Raw genomic sequence first — 12165 nt, 5'->3', positions numbered from 1 at the left:
CCGTTGGAGTATTAATGTGCTATCGCTTCTCGGCCTTTTGGCTTGGAATATGTGTAGTTTCTGTTCTTATCAGTTTAATCGCTGATATCTCCCGAAGGTGGGAGTGTTTGTATTAAATGGATTTTTGGAGCAGGGAGATGGCTTAAGGGCTTGCTCTGTCCTCTCCATGTATCAGCCTGGTATTGCAGTGTTTCCAGGAATGGTGCACCCAACGCTTACCCAAGTTCAAAAGCAGGTGAATGCAATGTGAATCTCTTGCCTTTGCTAGTTTGCCGTGTTGATGGCAGTCAGTGATTGTTGCATCTATTGTCTTTTCAGTTGCAGGAAACTATCGTCTTTTGTTACGGGTTTTCTGTCTTATGAACCTGCTCTGCAGTTACCTGATGAAGGTGCAGCACGCTGAAAGCCAGGACAGGGGTAACCCCAACGTGCTACAGGGAACATTCTGGAACCAGGGGCCTGCCAGGAAGGTAACTTGCCAATTTGAATGAATGGATTTGCCCTTGTCTGCCGTTTTGGGCTTCTGCGGTCGTTCTTGGAACGTATCCCACCGATGGTACGGCGGTGGCGGGGGGTGGGGTGACTGCTGTAATTTCAAAGAACCCCGTTGGGCTGAAACCTGGTGTTGTGGGATTTTTAACACAGTCAAATCAGGTTGTGGGATCCCATGACTCAGCCAATGTCAAATGGCTATCAGATCAGCCCCCACAGCCCCTTCCCAACCCCCCCGCCTCCCCCCCACCCCCGAGGCAACAAATTTATCCTAATATTTTCTTGAACAAGGAAGAAATGTCTTTAGTCTGTTTCCTGAATAGAGTGAAACCCCCATCTCTGTTTGTTTCTTCGCAAACTACTGTACGGAAGCGACCTGCTTTAGTAGCTACGTCTGTACGTAAAGATTATTCACGCAGACGATCGCCCAAGGCTGGAACTGGCTTCAGCTCCCTGGTGCCACCAGGCAGCCGTACTAACCACTGATCCACTGTGCCACCCGTACGATTTGGAACGATTTGTCATCATTTGCGGTGCAAGTAGCGAAACAGTTGTCAGTTTGTCAACTGGGTCGGATTATAATGTTGTCAGCGATCTGCAGCAATGTGAACGGAGATGTCGAATCGAGCTGCTGGTGGTGATGAGGCGCGCTTGCAGCGTGACATGTTTACACGGGGAGATCAGCTCCCTCCCCATTCTCCACAGAGAGTCGGATACAAGTAGAGAGGATATTGAAAGTGGACGATAAAGAAAGGGTGCACGGACGTAATTCGCTTTTCGCAACTTTTCGGATTGATGCGGAATGCCGAGGAGCGAATCCTGTACGTGAGGGAAACGATGATTGGCATTTATGGGCAAGCTACACCAACACAAGGGGAGGCAATGAATAGGATCTTTCCGTCAAGGCCAACATTTCTCGCCCATGCCGAGATCAGCCTGGTGGTGAGCTGCTCTCTCGAACCGCTGCAGTCCAAGTGCTGTCGGTAGCCCCGCGATGCTGTTTGGGCGGGGATTCCCGATTTTGACCCGGTAACACCGGAGGAACAAGGACATATTTGCAATTCAGGACAGCGAGTGCCTCGGGGGGGGGGAGAACTTGCGAATGGTGGTGTTCCCGTGGATCTGCTGCCGTCATCCTTCGAGGCTGCGTTGGCCATGGGTTTGCAAGGTGCTGCCTGAGGAATTCTGGTGAATCTTGTAGATGCCGGGGGAATGAATGACCCTGCCGCCGCCGCTGTCCCCGATCACCGGGAGAAACCTCTCTGCAGTCGACCTGACGTGCGGTGGCTCCGGCCCGTGCCATCTGATTGGTCGTCAGCGCGACCTACGCGGCTACGTAACAGATGGACAGAAAAGCACGGGGAAAGCACAGCGACTGCTGCAGAGTGATCTTCCGGTCTGGTTGGATATCTTGGAAGGAAGGTAGACGGTAAGGGAATAAAGGAACTTTGAATATCATCAAACTGATGGAAAGGATAGTCGGCAAATATGACCTCCACCGTTGGAGTATTAATGTGCTATCGCTTCTCGGCCTTTTGGCTTGGAATATGTGTAGTTTCTGTTCTTATCAGTTTAATCGCTGATATCTCCCGAAGGTGGGAGTGTTTGTATTAAATGGATTTTTGGAGCAGGGAGATGGCTTAAGGGCTTGCTCTGTCCTCTCCATGTATCAGCCTGGTATTGCAGTGTTTCCAGGAATGGTGCACCCAACGCTTACCCAAGTTCAAAAGCAGGTGAATGCAATGTGAATCTCTTGCCTTTGCTAGTTTGCCGTGTTGATGGCAGTCAGTGATTGTTGCATCTATTGTCTTTTCAGTTGCAGGAAACTATCGTCTTTTGTTACGGGTTTTCTGTCTTATGAACCTGCTCTGCAGTTACCTGATGAAGGTGCAGCACGCTGAAAGCCAGGACAGGGGTAACCCCAACGTGCTACAGGGAACATTCTGGAACCAGGGGCCTGCCAGGAAGGTAACTTGCCAATTTGAATGAATGGATTTGCCCTTGTCTGCCGTTTTGGGCTTCTGCGGTCGTTCTTGGAACGTATCCCACCGATGGTACGGCGGTGGCGGGGGGTGGGGTGACTGCTGTAATTTCAAAGAACCCCGTTGGGCTGAAACCTGGTGTTGTGGGATTTTTAACACAGTCAAATCAGGTTGTGGGATCCCATGACTCAGCCAATGTCAAATGGCTATCAGATCAGCCCCCACAGCCCCTTCCCAACCCCCCCGCCTCCCCCCCACCCCCGAGGCAACAAATTTATCCTAATATTTTCTTGAACAAGGAAGAAATGTCTTTAGTCTGTTTCCTGAATAGAGTGAAACCCCCATCTCTGTTTGTTTCTTCGCAAACTACTGTACGGAAGCGACCTGCTTTAGTAGCTACGTCTGTACGTAAAGATTATTCACGCAGACGATCGCCCAAGGCTGGAACTGGCTTCAGCTCCCTGGTGCCACCAGGCAGCCGTACTAACCACTGATCCACTGTGCCACCCGTACGATTTGGAACGATTTGTCATCATTTGCGGTGCAAGTAGCGAAACAGTTGTCAGTTTGTCAACTGGGTCGGATTATAATGTTGTCAGCGATCTGCAGCAATGTGAACGGAGATGTCGAATCGAGCTGCTGGTGGTGATGAGGCGCGCTTGCAGCGTGACATGTTTACACGGGGAGATCAGCTCCCTCCCCATTCTCCACAGAGAGTCGGATACAAGTAGAGAGGATATTGAAAGTGGACGATAAAGAAAGGGTGCACGGACGTAATTCGCTTTTCGCAACTTTTCGGATTGATGCGGAATGCCGAGGAGCGAATCCTGTACGTGAGGGAAACGATGATTGGCATTTATGGGCAAGCTACACCAACACAAGGGGAGGCAATGAATAGGATCTTTCCGTCAAGGCCAACATTTCTCGCCCATGCCGAGATCAGCCTGGTGGTGAGCTGCTCTCTCGAACCGCTGCAGTCCAAGTGCTGTCGGTAGCCCCGCGATGCTGTTTGGGCGGGGATTCCCGATTTTGACCCGGTAACACCGGAGGAACAAGGACATATTTGCAATTCAGGACAGCGAGTGCCTCGGGGGGGGGGAGAACTTGCGAATGGTGGTGTTCCCGTGGATCTGCTGCCGTCATCCTTCGAGGCTGCGTTGGCCATGGGTTTGCAAGGTGCTGCCTGAGGAATTCTGGTGAATCTTGTAGATGCCGGGGGAATGAATGACCCTGCCGCCGCCGCTGTCCCCGATCACCGGGAGAAACCTCTCTGCAGTCGACCTGACGTGCGGTGGCTCCGGCCCGTGCCATCTGATTGGTCGTCAGCGCGACCTACGCGGCTACGTAACAGATGGACAGAAAAGCACGGGGAAAGCACAGCGACTGCTGCAGAGTGATCTTCCGGTCTGGTTGGATATCTTGGAAGGAAGGTAGACGGTAAGGGAATAAAGGAACTTTGAATATCATCAAACTGATGGAAAGGATAGTCGGCAAATATGACCTCCACCGTTGGAGTATTAATGTGCTATCGCTTCTCGGCCTTTTGGCTTGGAATATGTGTAGTTTCTGTTCTTATCAGTTTAATCGCTGATATCTCCCGAAGGTGGGAGTGTTTGTATTAAATGGATTTTTGGAGCAGGGAGATGGCTTAAGGGCTTGCTCTGTCCTCTCCATGTATCAGCCTGGTATTGCAGTGTTTCCAGGAATGGTGCACCCAACGCTTACCCAAGTTCAAAAGCAGGTGAATGCAATGTGAATCTCTTGCCTTTGCTAGTTTGCCGTGTTGATGGCAGTCAGTGATTGTTGCATCTATTGTCTTTTCAGTTGCAGGAAACTATCGTCTTTTGTTACGGGTTTTCTGTCTTATGAACCTGCTCTGCAGTTACCTGATGAAGGTGCAGCACGCTGAAAGCCAGGACAGGGGTAACCCCAACGTGCTACAGGGAACATTCTGGAACCAGGGGCCTGCCAGGAAGGTAACTTGCCAATTTGAATGAATGGATTTGCCCTTGTCTGCCGTTTTGGGCTTCTGCGGTCGTTCTTGGAACGTATCCCACCGATGGTACGGCGGTGGCGGGGGGTGGGGTGACTGCTGTAATTTCAAAGAACCCCGTTGGGCTGAAACCTGGTGTTGTGGGATTTTTAACACAGTCAAATCAGGTTGTGGGATCCCATGACTCAGCCAATGTCAAATGGCTATCAGATCAGCCCCCACAGCCCCTTCCCAACCCCCCCGCCTCCCCCCCCACCCCCGAGGCAACAAATTTATCCTAATATTTTCTTGAACAAGGAAGAAATGTCTTTAGTCTGTTTCCTGAATAGAGTGAAACCCCCATCTCTGTTTGTTTCTTCGCAAACTACTGTACGGAAGCGACCTGCTTTAGTAGCTACGTCTGTACGTAAAGATTATTCACGCAGACGATCGCCCAAGGCTGGAACTGGCTTCAGCTCCCTGGTGCCACCAGGCAGCCGTACTAACCACTGATCCACTGTGCCACCCGTACGATTTGGAACGATTTGTCATCATTTGCGGTGCAAGTAGCGAAACAGTTGTCAGTTTGTCAACTGGGTCGGATTATAATGTTGTCAGCGATCTGCAGCAATGTGAACGGAGATGTCGAATCGAGCTGCTGGTGGTGATGAGGCGCGCTTGCAGCGTGACATGTTTACACGGGGAGATCAGCTCCCTCCCCATTCTCCACAGAGAGTCGGATACAAGTAGAGAGGATATTGAAAGTGGACGATAAAGAAAGGGTGCACGGACGTAATTCGCTTTTCGCAACTTTTCGGATTGATGCGGAATGCCGAGGAGCGAATCCTGTACGTGAGGGAAACGATGATTGGCATTTATGGGCAAGCTACACCAACACAAGGGGAGGCAATGAATAGGATCTTTCCGTCAAGGCCAACATTTCTCGCCCATGCCGAGATCAGCCTGGTGGTGAGCTGCTCTCTCGAACCGCTGCAGTCCAAGTGCTGTCGGTAGCCCCGCGATGCTGTTTGGGCGGGGATTCCCGATTTTGACCCGGTAACACCGGAGGAACAAGGACATATTTGCAATTCAGGACAGCGAGTGCCTCGGGGGGGGGGAGAACTTGCGAATGGTGGTGTTCCCGTGGATCTGCTGCCGTCATCCTTCGAGGCTGCGTTGGCCATGGGTTTGCAAGGTGCTGCCTGAGGAATTCTGGTGAATCTTGTAGATGCCGGGGGAATGAATGACCCTGCCGCCGCCGCTGTCCCCGATCACCGGGAGAAACCTCTCTGCAGTCGACCTGACGTGCGGTGGCTCCGGCCCGTGCCATCTGATTGGTCGTCAGCGCGACCTACGCGGCTACGTAACAGATGGACAGAAAAGCACGGGGAAAGCACAGCGACTGCTGCAGAGTGATCTTCCGGTCTGGTTGGATATCTTGGAAGGAAGGTAGACGGTAAGGGAATAAAGGAACTTTGAATATCATCAAACTGATGGAAAGGATAGTCGGCAAATATGACCTCCACCGTTGGAGTATTAATGTGCTATCGCTTCTCGGCCTTTTGGCTTGGAATATGTGTAGTTTCTGTTCTTATCAGTTTAATCGCTGATATCTCCCGAAGGTGGGAGTGTTTGTATTAAATGGATTTTTGGAGCAGGGAGATGGCTTAAGGGCTTGCTCTGTCCTCTCCATGTATCAGCCTGGTATTGCAGTGTTTCCAGGAATGGTGCACCCAACGCTTACCCAAGTTCAAAAGCAGGTGAATGCAATGTGAATCTCTTGCCTTTGCTAGTTTGCCGTGTTGATGGCAGTCAGTGATTGTTGCATCTATTGTCTTTTCAGTTGCAGGAAACTATCGTCTTTTGTTACGGGTTTTCTGTCTTATGAACCTGCTCTGCAGTTACCTGATGAAGGTGCAGCACGCTGAAAGCCAGGACAGGGGTAACCCCAACGTGCTACAGGGAACATTCTGGAACCAGGGGCCTGCCAGGAAGGTAACTTGCCAATTTGAATGAATGGATTTGCCCTTGTCTGCCGTTTTGGGCTTCTGCGGTCGTTCTTGGAACGTATCCCACCGATGGTACGGCGGTGGCGGGGGGTGGGGTGACTGCTGTAATTTCAAAGAACCCCGTTGGGCTGAAACCTGGTGTTGTGGGATTTTTAACACAGTCAAATCAGGTTGTGGGATCCCATGACTCAGCCAATGTCAAATGGCTATCAGATCAGCCCCCACAGCCCCTTCCCAACCCCCCCGCCTCCCCCCCCACCCCCGAGGCAACAAATTTATCCTAATATTTTCTTGAACAAGGAAGAAATGTCTTTAGTCTGTTTCCTGAATAGAGTGAAACCCCCATCTCTGTTTGTTTCTTCGCAAACTACTGTACGGAAGCGACCTGCTTTAGTAGCTACGTCTGTACGTAAAGATTATTCACGCAGACGATCGCCCAAGGCTGGAACTGGCTTCAGCTCCCTGGTGCCACCAGGCAGCCGTACTAACCACTGATCCACTGTGCCACCCGTACGATTTGGAACGATTTGTCATCATTTGCGGTGCAAGTAGCGAAACAGTTGTCAGTTTGTCAACTGGGTCGGATTATAATGTTGTCAGCGATCTGCAGCAATGTGAACGGAGATGTCGAATCGAGCTGCTGGTGGTGATGAGGCGCGCTTGCAGCGTGACATGTTTACACGGGGAGATCAGCTCCCTCCCCATTCTCCACAGAGAGTCGGATACAAGTAGAGAGGATATTGAAAGTGGACGATAAAGAAAGGGTGCACGGACGTAATTCGCTTTTCGCAACTTTTCGGATTGATGCGGAATGCCGAGGAGCGAATCCTGTACGTGAGGGAAACGATGATTGGCATTTATGGGCAAGCTACACCAACACAAGGGGAGGCAATGAATAGGATCTTTCCGTCAAGGCCAACATTTCTCGCCCATGCCGAGATCAGCCTGGTGGTGAGCTGCTCTCTCGAACCGCTGCAGTCCAAGTGCTGTCGGTAGCCCCGCGATGCTGTTTGGGCGGGGATTCCCGATTTTGACCCGGTAACACCGGAGGAACAAGGACATATTTGCAATTCAGGACAGCGAGTGCCTCGGCGGGGGGGAGAACTTGCGAATGGTGGTGTTCCCGTGGATCTGCTGCCGTCATCCTTCGAGGCTGCGTTGGCCATGGGTTTGCAAGGTGCTGCCTGAGGAATTCTGGTGAATCTTGTAGATGCCGGGGGAATGAATGACCCTGCCGCCGCCGCTGTCCCCGATCACCGGGAGAAACCTCTCTGCAGTCGACCTGACGTGCGGTGGCTCCGGCCCGTGCCATCTGATTGGTCGTCAGCGCGACCTACGCGGCTACGTAACAGATGGACAGAAAAGCACGGGGAAAGCACAGCGACTGCTGCAGAGTGATCTTCCGGTCTGGTTGGATATCTTGGAAGGAAGGTAGACGGTAAGGGAATAAAGGAACTTTGAATATCATCAAACTGATGGAAAGGATAGTCGGCAAATATGACCTCCACCGTTGGAGTATTAATGTGCTATCGCTTCTCGGCCTTTTGGCTTGGAATATGTGTAGTTTCTGTTCTTATCAGTTTAATCGCTGATATCTCCCGAAGGTGGGAGTGTTTGTATTAAATGGATTTTTGGAGCAGGGAGATGGCTTAAGGGCTTGCTCTGTCCTCTCCATGTATCAGCCTGGTATTGCAGTGTTTCCAGGAATGGTGCACCCAACGCTTACCCAAGTTCAAAAGCAGGTGAATGCAATGTGAATCTCTTGCCTTTGCTAGTTTGCCGTGTTGATGGCAGTCAGTGATTGTTGCATCTATTGTCTTTTCAGTTGCAGGAAACTATCGTCTTTTGTTACGGGTTTTCTGTCTTATGAACCTGCTCTGCAGTTACCTGATGAAGGTGCAGCACGCTGAAAGCCAGGACAGGGGTAACCCCAACGTGCTACAGGGAACATTCTGGAACCAGGGGCCTGCCAGGAAGGTAACTTGCCAATTTGAATGAATGGATTTGCCCTTGTCTGCCGTTTTGGGCTTCTGCGGTCGTTCTTGGAACGTATCCCACCGATGGTACGGCGGTGGCGGGGGGTGGGGTGACTGCTGTAATTTCAAAGAACCCCGTTGGGCTGAAACCTGGTGTTGTGGGATTTTTAACACAGTCAAATCAGGTTGTGGGATCCCATGACTCAGCCAATGTCAAATGGCTATCAGATCAGCCCCCACAGCCCCTTCCCAACCCCCCCGCCTCCCCCCCCACCCCCGAGGCAACAAATTTATCCTAATATTTTCTTGAACAAGGAAGAAATGTCTTTAGTCTGTTTCCTGAATAGAGTGAAACCCCCATCTCTGTTTGTTTCTTCGCAAACTACTGTACGGAAGCGACCTGCTTTAGTAGCTACGTCTGTACGTAAAGATTATTCACGCAGACGATCGCCCAAGGCTGGAACTGGCTTCAGCTCCCTGGTGCCACCAGGCAGCCGTACTAACCACTGATCCACTGTGCCACCCGTACGATTTGGAACGATTTGTCATCATTTGCGGTGCAAGTAGCGAAACAGTTGTCAGTTTGTCAACTGGGTCGGATTATAATGTTGTCAGCGATCTGCAGCAATGTGAACGGAGATGTCGAATCGAGCTGCTGGTGGTGATGAGGCGCGCTTGCAGCGTGACATGTTTACACGGGGAGATCAGCTCCCTCCCCATTCTCCACAGAGAGTCGGATACAAGTAGAGAGGATATTGAAAGTGGACGATAAAGAAAGGGTGCACGGACGTAATTCGCTTTTCGCAACTTTTCGGATTGATGCGGAATGCCGAGGAGCGAATCCTGTACGTGAGGGAAACGATGATTGGCATTTATGGGCAAGCTACACCAACACAAGGGGAGGCAATGAATAGGATCTTTCCGTCAAGGCCAACATTTCTCGCCCATGCCGAGATCAGCCTGGTGGTGAGCTGCTCTCTCGAACCGCTGCAGTCCAAGTGCTGTCGGTAGCCCCGCGATGCTGTTTGGGCGGGGATTCCCGATTTTGACCCGGTAACACCGGAGGAACAAGGACATATTTGCAATTCAGGACAGCGAGTGCCTCGGGGGGGGGGAGAACTTGCGAATGGTGGTGTTCCCGTGGATCTGCTGCCGTCATCCTTCGAGGCTGCGTTGGCCATGGGTTTGCAAGGTGCTGCCTGAGGAATTCTGGTGAATCTTGTAGATGCCGGGGGAATGAATGACCCTGCCGCCGCCGCTGTCCCCGATCACCGGGAGAAACCTCTCTGCAGTCGACCTGACGTGCGGTGGCTCCGGCCCGTGCCATCTGATTGGTCGTCAGCGCGACCTACGCGGCTACGTAACAGATGGACAGAAAAGCACGGGGAAAGCACAGCGACTGCTGCAGAGTGATCTTCCGGTCTGGTTGGATATCTTGGAAGGAAGGTAGACGGTAAGGGAATAAAGGAACTTTGAATATCATCAAACTGATGGAAAGGATAGTCGGCAAATATGACCTCCACCGTTGGAGTATTAATGTGCTATCGCTTCTCGGCCTTTTGGCTTGGAATATGTGTAGTTTCTGTTCTTATCAGTTTAATCGCTGATATCTCCCGAAGGTGGGAGTGTTTGTATTAAATGGATTTTTGGAGCAGGGAGATGGCTTAAGGGCTTGCTCTGTCCTCTCCATGTATCAGCCTGGTATTGCAGTGTTTCCAGGAATGGTGCACCCAACGCTTACCCAAGTTCAAAAGCAGGTGAATGCAATGTGAATCTCTTGCCTTTGCTAGTTTGCCGTGTTGATGGCAGTCAGTGATTGTTGCATCTATTGTCTTTTCAGTTGCAGGAAACTATCGTCTTTTGTTACGGGTTTTCTGTCTTATGAACCTGCTCTGCAGTTACCTGATGAAGGTGCAGCACGCTGAAAGCCAGGACAGGGGTAACCCCAACGTGCTACAGGGAACATTCTGGAACCAGGGGCCTGCCAGGAAGGTAACTTGCCAATTTGAATGAATGGATTTGCCCTTGTCTGCCGTTTTGGGCTTCTGCGGTCGTTCTTGGAACGTATCCCACCGATGGTACGGCGGTGGCGGGGGGTGGGGTGACTGCTGTAATTTCAAAGAACCCCGTTGGGCTGAAACCTGGTGTTGTGGGATTTTTAACACAGTCAAATCAGGTTGTGGGATCCCATGACTCAGCCAATGTCAAATGGCTATCAGATCAGCCCCCACAGCCCCTTCCCAACCCCCCCGCCTCCCCCCCACCCCCGAGGCAACAAATTTATCCTAATATTTTCTTGAACAAGGAAGAAATGTCTTTAGTCTGTTTCCTGAATAGAGTGAAACCCCCATCTCTGTTTGTTTCTTCGCAAACTACTGTACGGAAGCGACCTGCTTTAGTAGCTACGTCTGTACGTAAAGATTATTCACGCAGACGATCGCCCAAGGCTGGAACTGGCTTCAGCTCCCTGGTGCCACCAGGCAGCCGTACTAACCACTGATCCACTGTGCCACCCGTACGATTTGGAACGATTTGTCATCATTTGCGGTGCAAGTAGCGAAACAGTTGTCAGTTTGTCAACTGGGTCGGATTATAATGTTGTCAGCGATCTGCAGCAATGTGAACGGAGATGTCGAATCGAGCTGCTGGTGGTGATGAGGCGCGCTTGCAGCGTGACATGTTTACACGGGGAGATCAGCTCCCTCCCCATTCTCCACAGAGAGTCGGATACAAGTAGAGAGGATATTGAAAGTGGACGATAAAGAAAGGGTGCACGGACGTAATTCGCTTTTCGCAACTTTTCGGATTGATGCGGAATGCCGAGGAGCGAATCCTGTACGTGAGGGAAACGATGATTGGCATTTATGGGCAAGCTACACCAACACAAGGGGAGGCAATGAATAGGATCTTTCCGTCAAGGCCAACATTTCTCGCCCATGCCGAGATCAGCCTGGTGGTGAGCTGCTCTCTCGAACCGCTGCAGTCCAAGTGCTGTCGGTAGCCCCGCGATGCTGTTTGGGCGGGGATTCCCGATTTTGACCCGGTAACACCGGAGGAACAAGGACATATTTGCAATTCAGGACAGCGAGTGCCTCGGGGGGGGGGAGAACTTGCGAATGGTGGTGTTCCCGTGGATCTGCTGCCGTCATCCTTCGAGGCTGCGTTGGCCATGGGTTTGCAAGGTGCTGCCTGAGGAATTCTGGTGAATCTTGTAGATGCCGGGGGAATGAATGACCCTGCCGCCGCCGCTGTCCCCGATCACCGGGAGAAACCTCTCTGCAGTCGACCTGACGTGCGGTGGCTCCGGCCCGTGCCATCTGATTGGTCGTCAGCGCGACCTACGCGGCTACGTAACAGATGGACAGAAAAGCACGGGGAAAGCACAGCGACTGCTGCAGAGTGATCTTCCGGTCTGGTTGGATATCTTGGAAGGAAGGTAGACGGTAAGGGAATAAAGGAACTTTGAATATCATCAAACTGATGGAAAGGATAGTCGGCAAATATGACCTCCACCGTTGGAGTATTAATGTGCTATCGCTTCTCGGCCTTTTGGCTTGGAATATGTGTAGTTTCTGTTCTTATCAGTTTAATCGCTGATATCTCCCGAAGGTGGGAGTGTTTGTATTAAATGGATTTTTGGAGCAGGGAGATGGCTTAAGGGCTTGCTCTGTCCTCTCCATGTATCAGCCTGGTATTGCAGTGTTTCCAGGAATGGTGCACCCAACGCTTACCCA

At 51.3% G+C, this 12165-nt stretch overlaps 7 non-coding genes across 7 annotated transcripts; all 7 read left to right on the top strand.

The window, feature by feature from the left end:
* Positions 1 to 21: 21 nt before the first annotated feature.
* LOC132814839 (U2 spliceosomal RNA) lies at positions 22 to 213 on the top strand. The gene has a single exon (XR_009644526.1). It is a non-coding gene; the product is annotated as a U2 spliceosomal RNA (small nuclear RNA).
* Positions 214 to 2011: 1798 nt separating this feature from the next.
* On the top strand, positions 2012 to 2203 carry LOC132814837 (U2 spliceosomal RNA). The gene has a single exon (XR_009644524.1). It is a non-coding gene; the product is annotated as a U2 spliceosomal RNA (small nuclear RNA).
* A 1798-nt stretch (positions 2204 to 4001) lies between these two features.
* LOC132814836 (U2 spliceosomal RNA) lies at positions 4002 to 4193 on the top strand. The gene has a single exon (XR_009644523.1). It is a non-coding gene; the product is annotated as a U2 spliceosomal RNA (small nuclear RNA).
* A 1799-nt stretch (positions 4194 to 5992) lies between these two features.
* LOC132814835 (U2 spliceosomal RNA) lies at positions 5993 to 6184 on the top strand. The gene has a single exon (XR_009644522.1). It is a non-coding gene; the product is annotated as a U2 spliceosomal RNA (small nuclear RNA).
* A 1799-nt stretch (positions 6185 to 7983) lies between these two features.
* On the top strand, positions 7984 to 8175 carry LOC132814834 (U2 spliceosomal RNA). Its single transcript, XR_009644521.1, has one exon. It is a non-coding gene; the product is annotated as a U2 spliceosomal RNA (small nuclear RNA).
* Positions 8176 to 9974: 1799 nt separating this feature from the next.
* LOC132814833 (U2 spliceosomal RNA) lies at positions 9975 to 10166 on the top strand. Its single transcript, XR_009644520.1, has one exon. It is a non-coding gene; the product is annotated as a U2 spliceosomal RNA (small nuclear RNA).
* Positions 10167 to 11964: 1798 nt separating this feature from the next.
* Positions 11965 to 12156, top strand: LOC132814911 (U2 spliceosomal RNA). The gene has a single exon (XR_009644594.1). It is a non-coding gene; the product is annotated as a U2 spliceosomal RNA (small nuclear RNA).
* The last annotated feature ends 9 nt before the right edge of the window (positions 12157 to 12165 follow it).

Source organism: Hemiscyllium ocellatum, unplaced genomic scaffold (genome assembly GCF_020745735.1).
Source record: "Hemiscyllium ocellatum isolate sHemOce1 unplaced genomic scaffold, sHemOce1.pat.X.cur. scaffold_958_pat_ctg1, whole genome shotgun sequence".
Lineage (NCBI taxonomy): Eukaryota > Metazoa > Chordata > Chondrichthyes > Orectolobiformes > Hemiscylliidae > Hemiscyllium > Hemiscyllium ocellatum.
The sequence above is the reverse complement of the archived record's forward strand: the minus strand, read 5'-3'. Positions and strand labels throughout refer to the sequence as shown.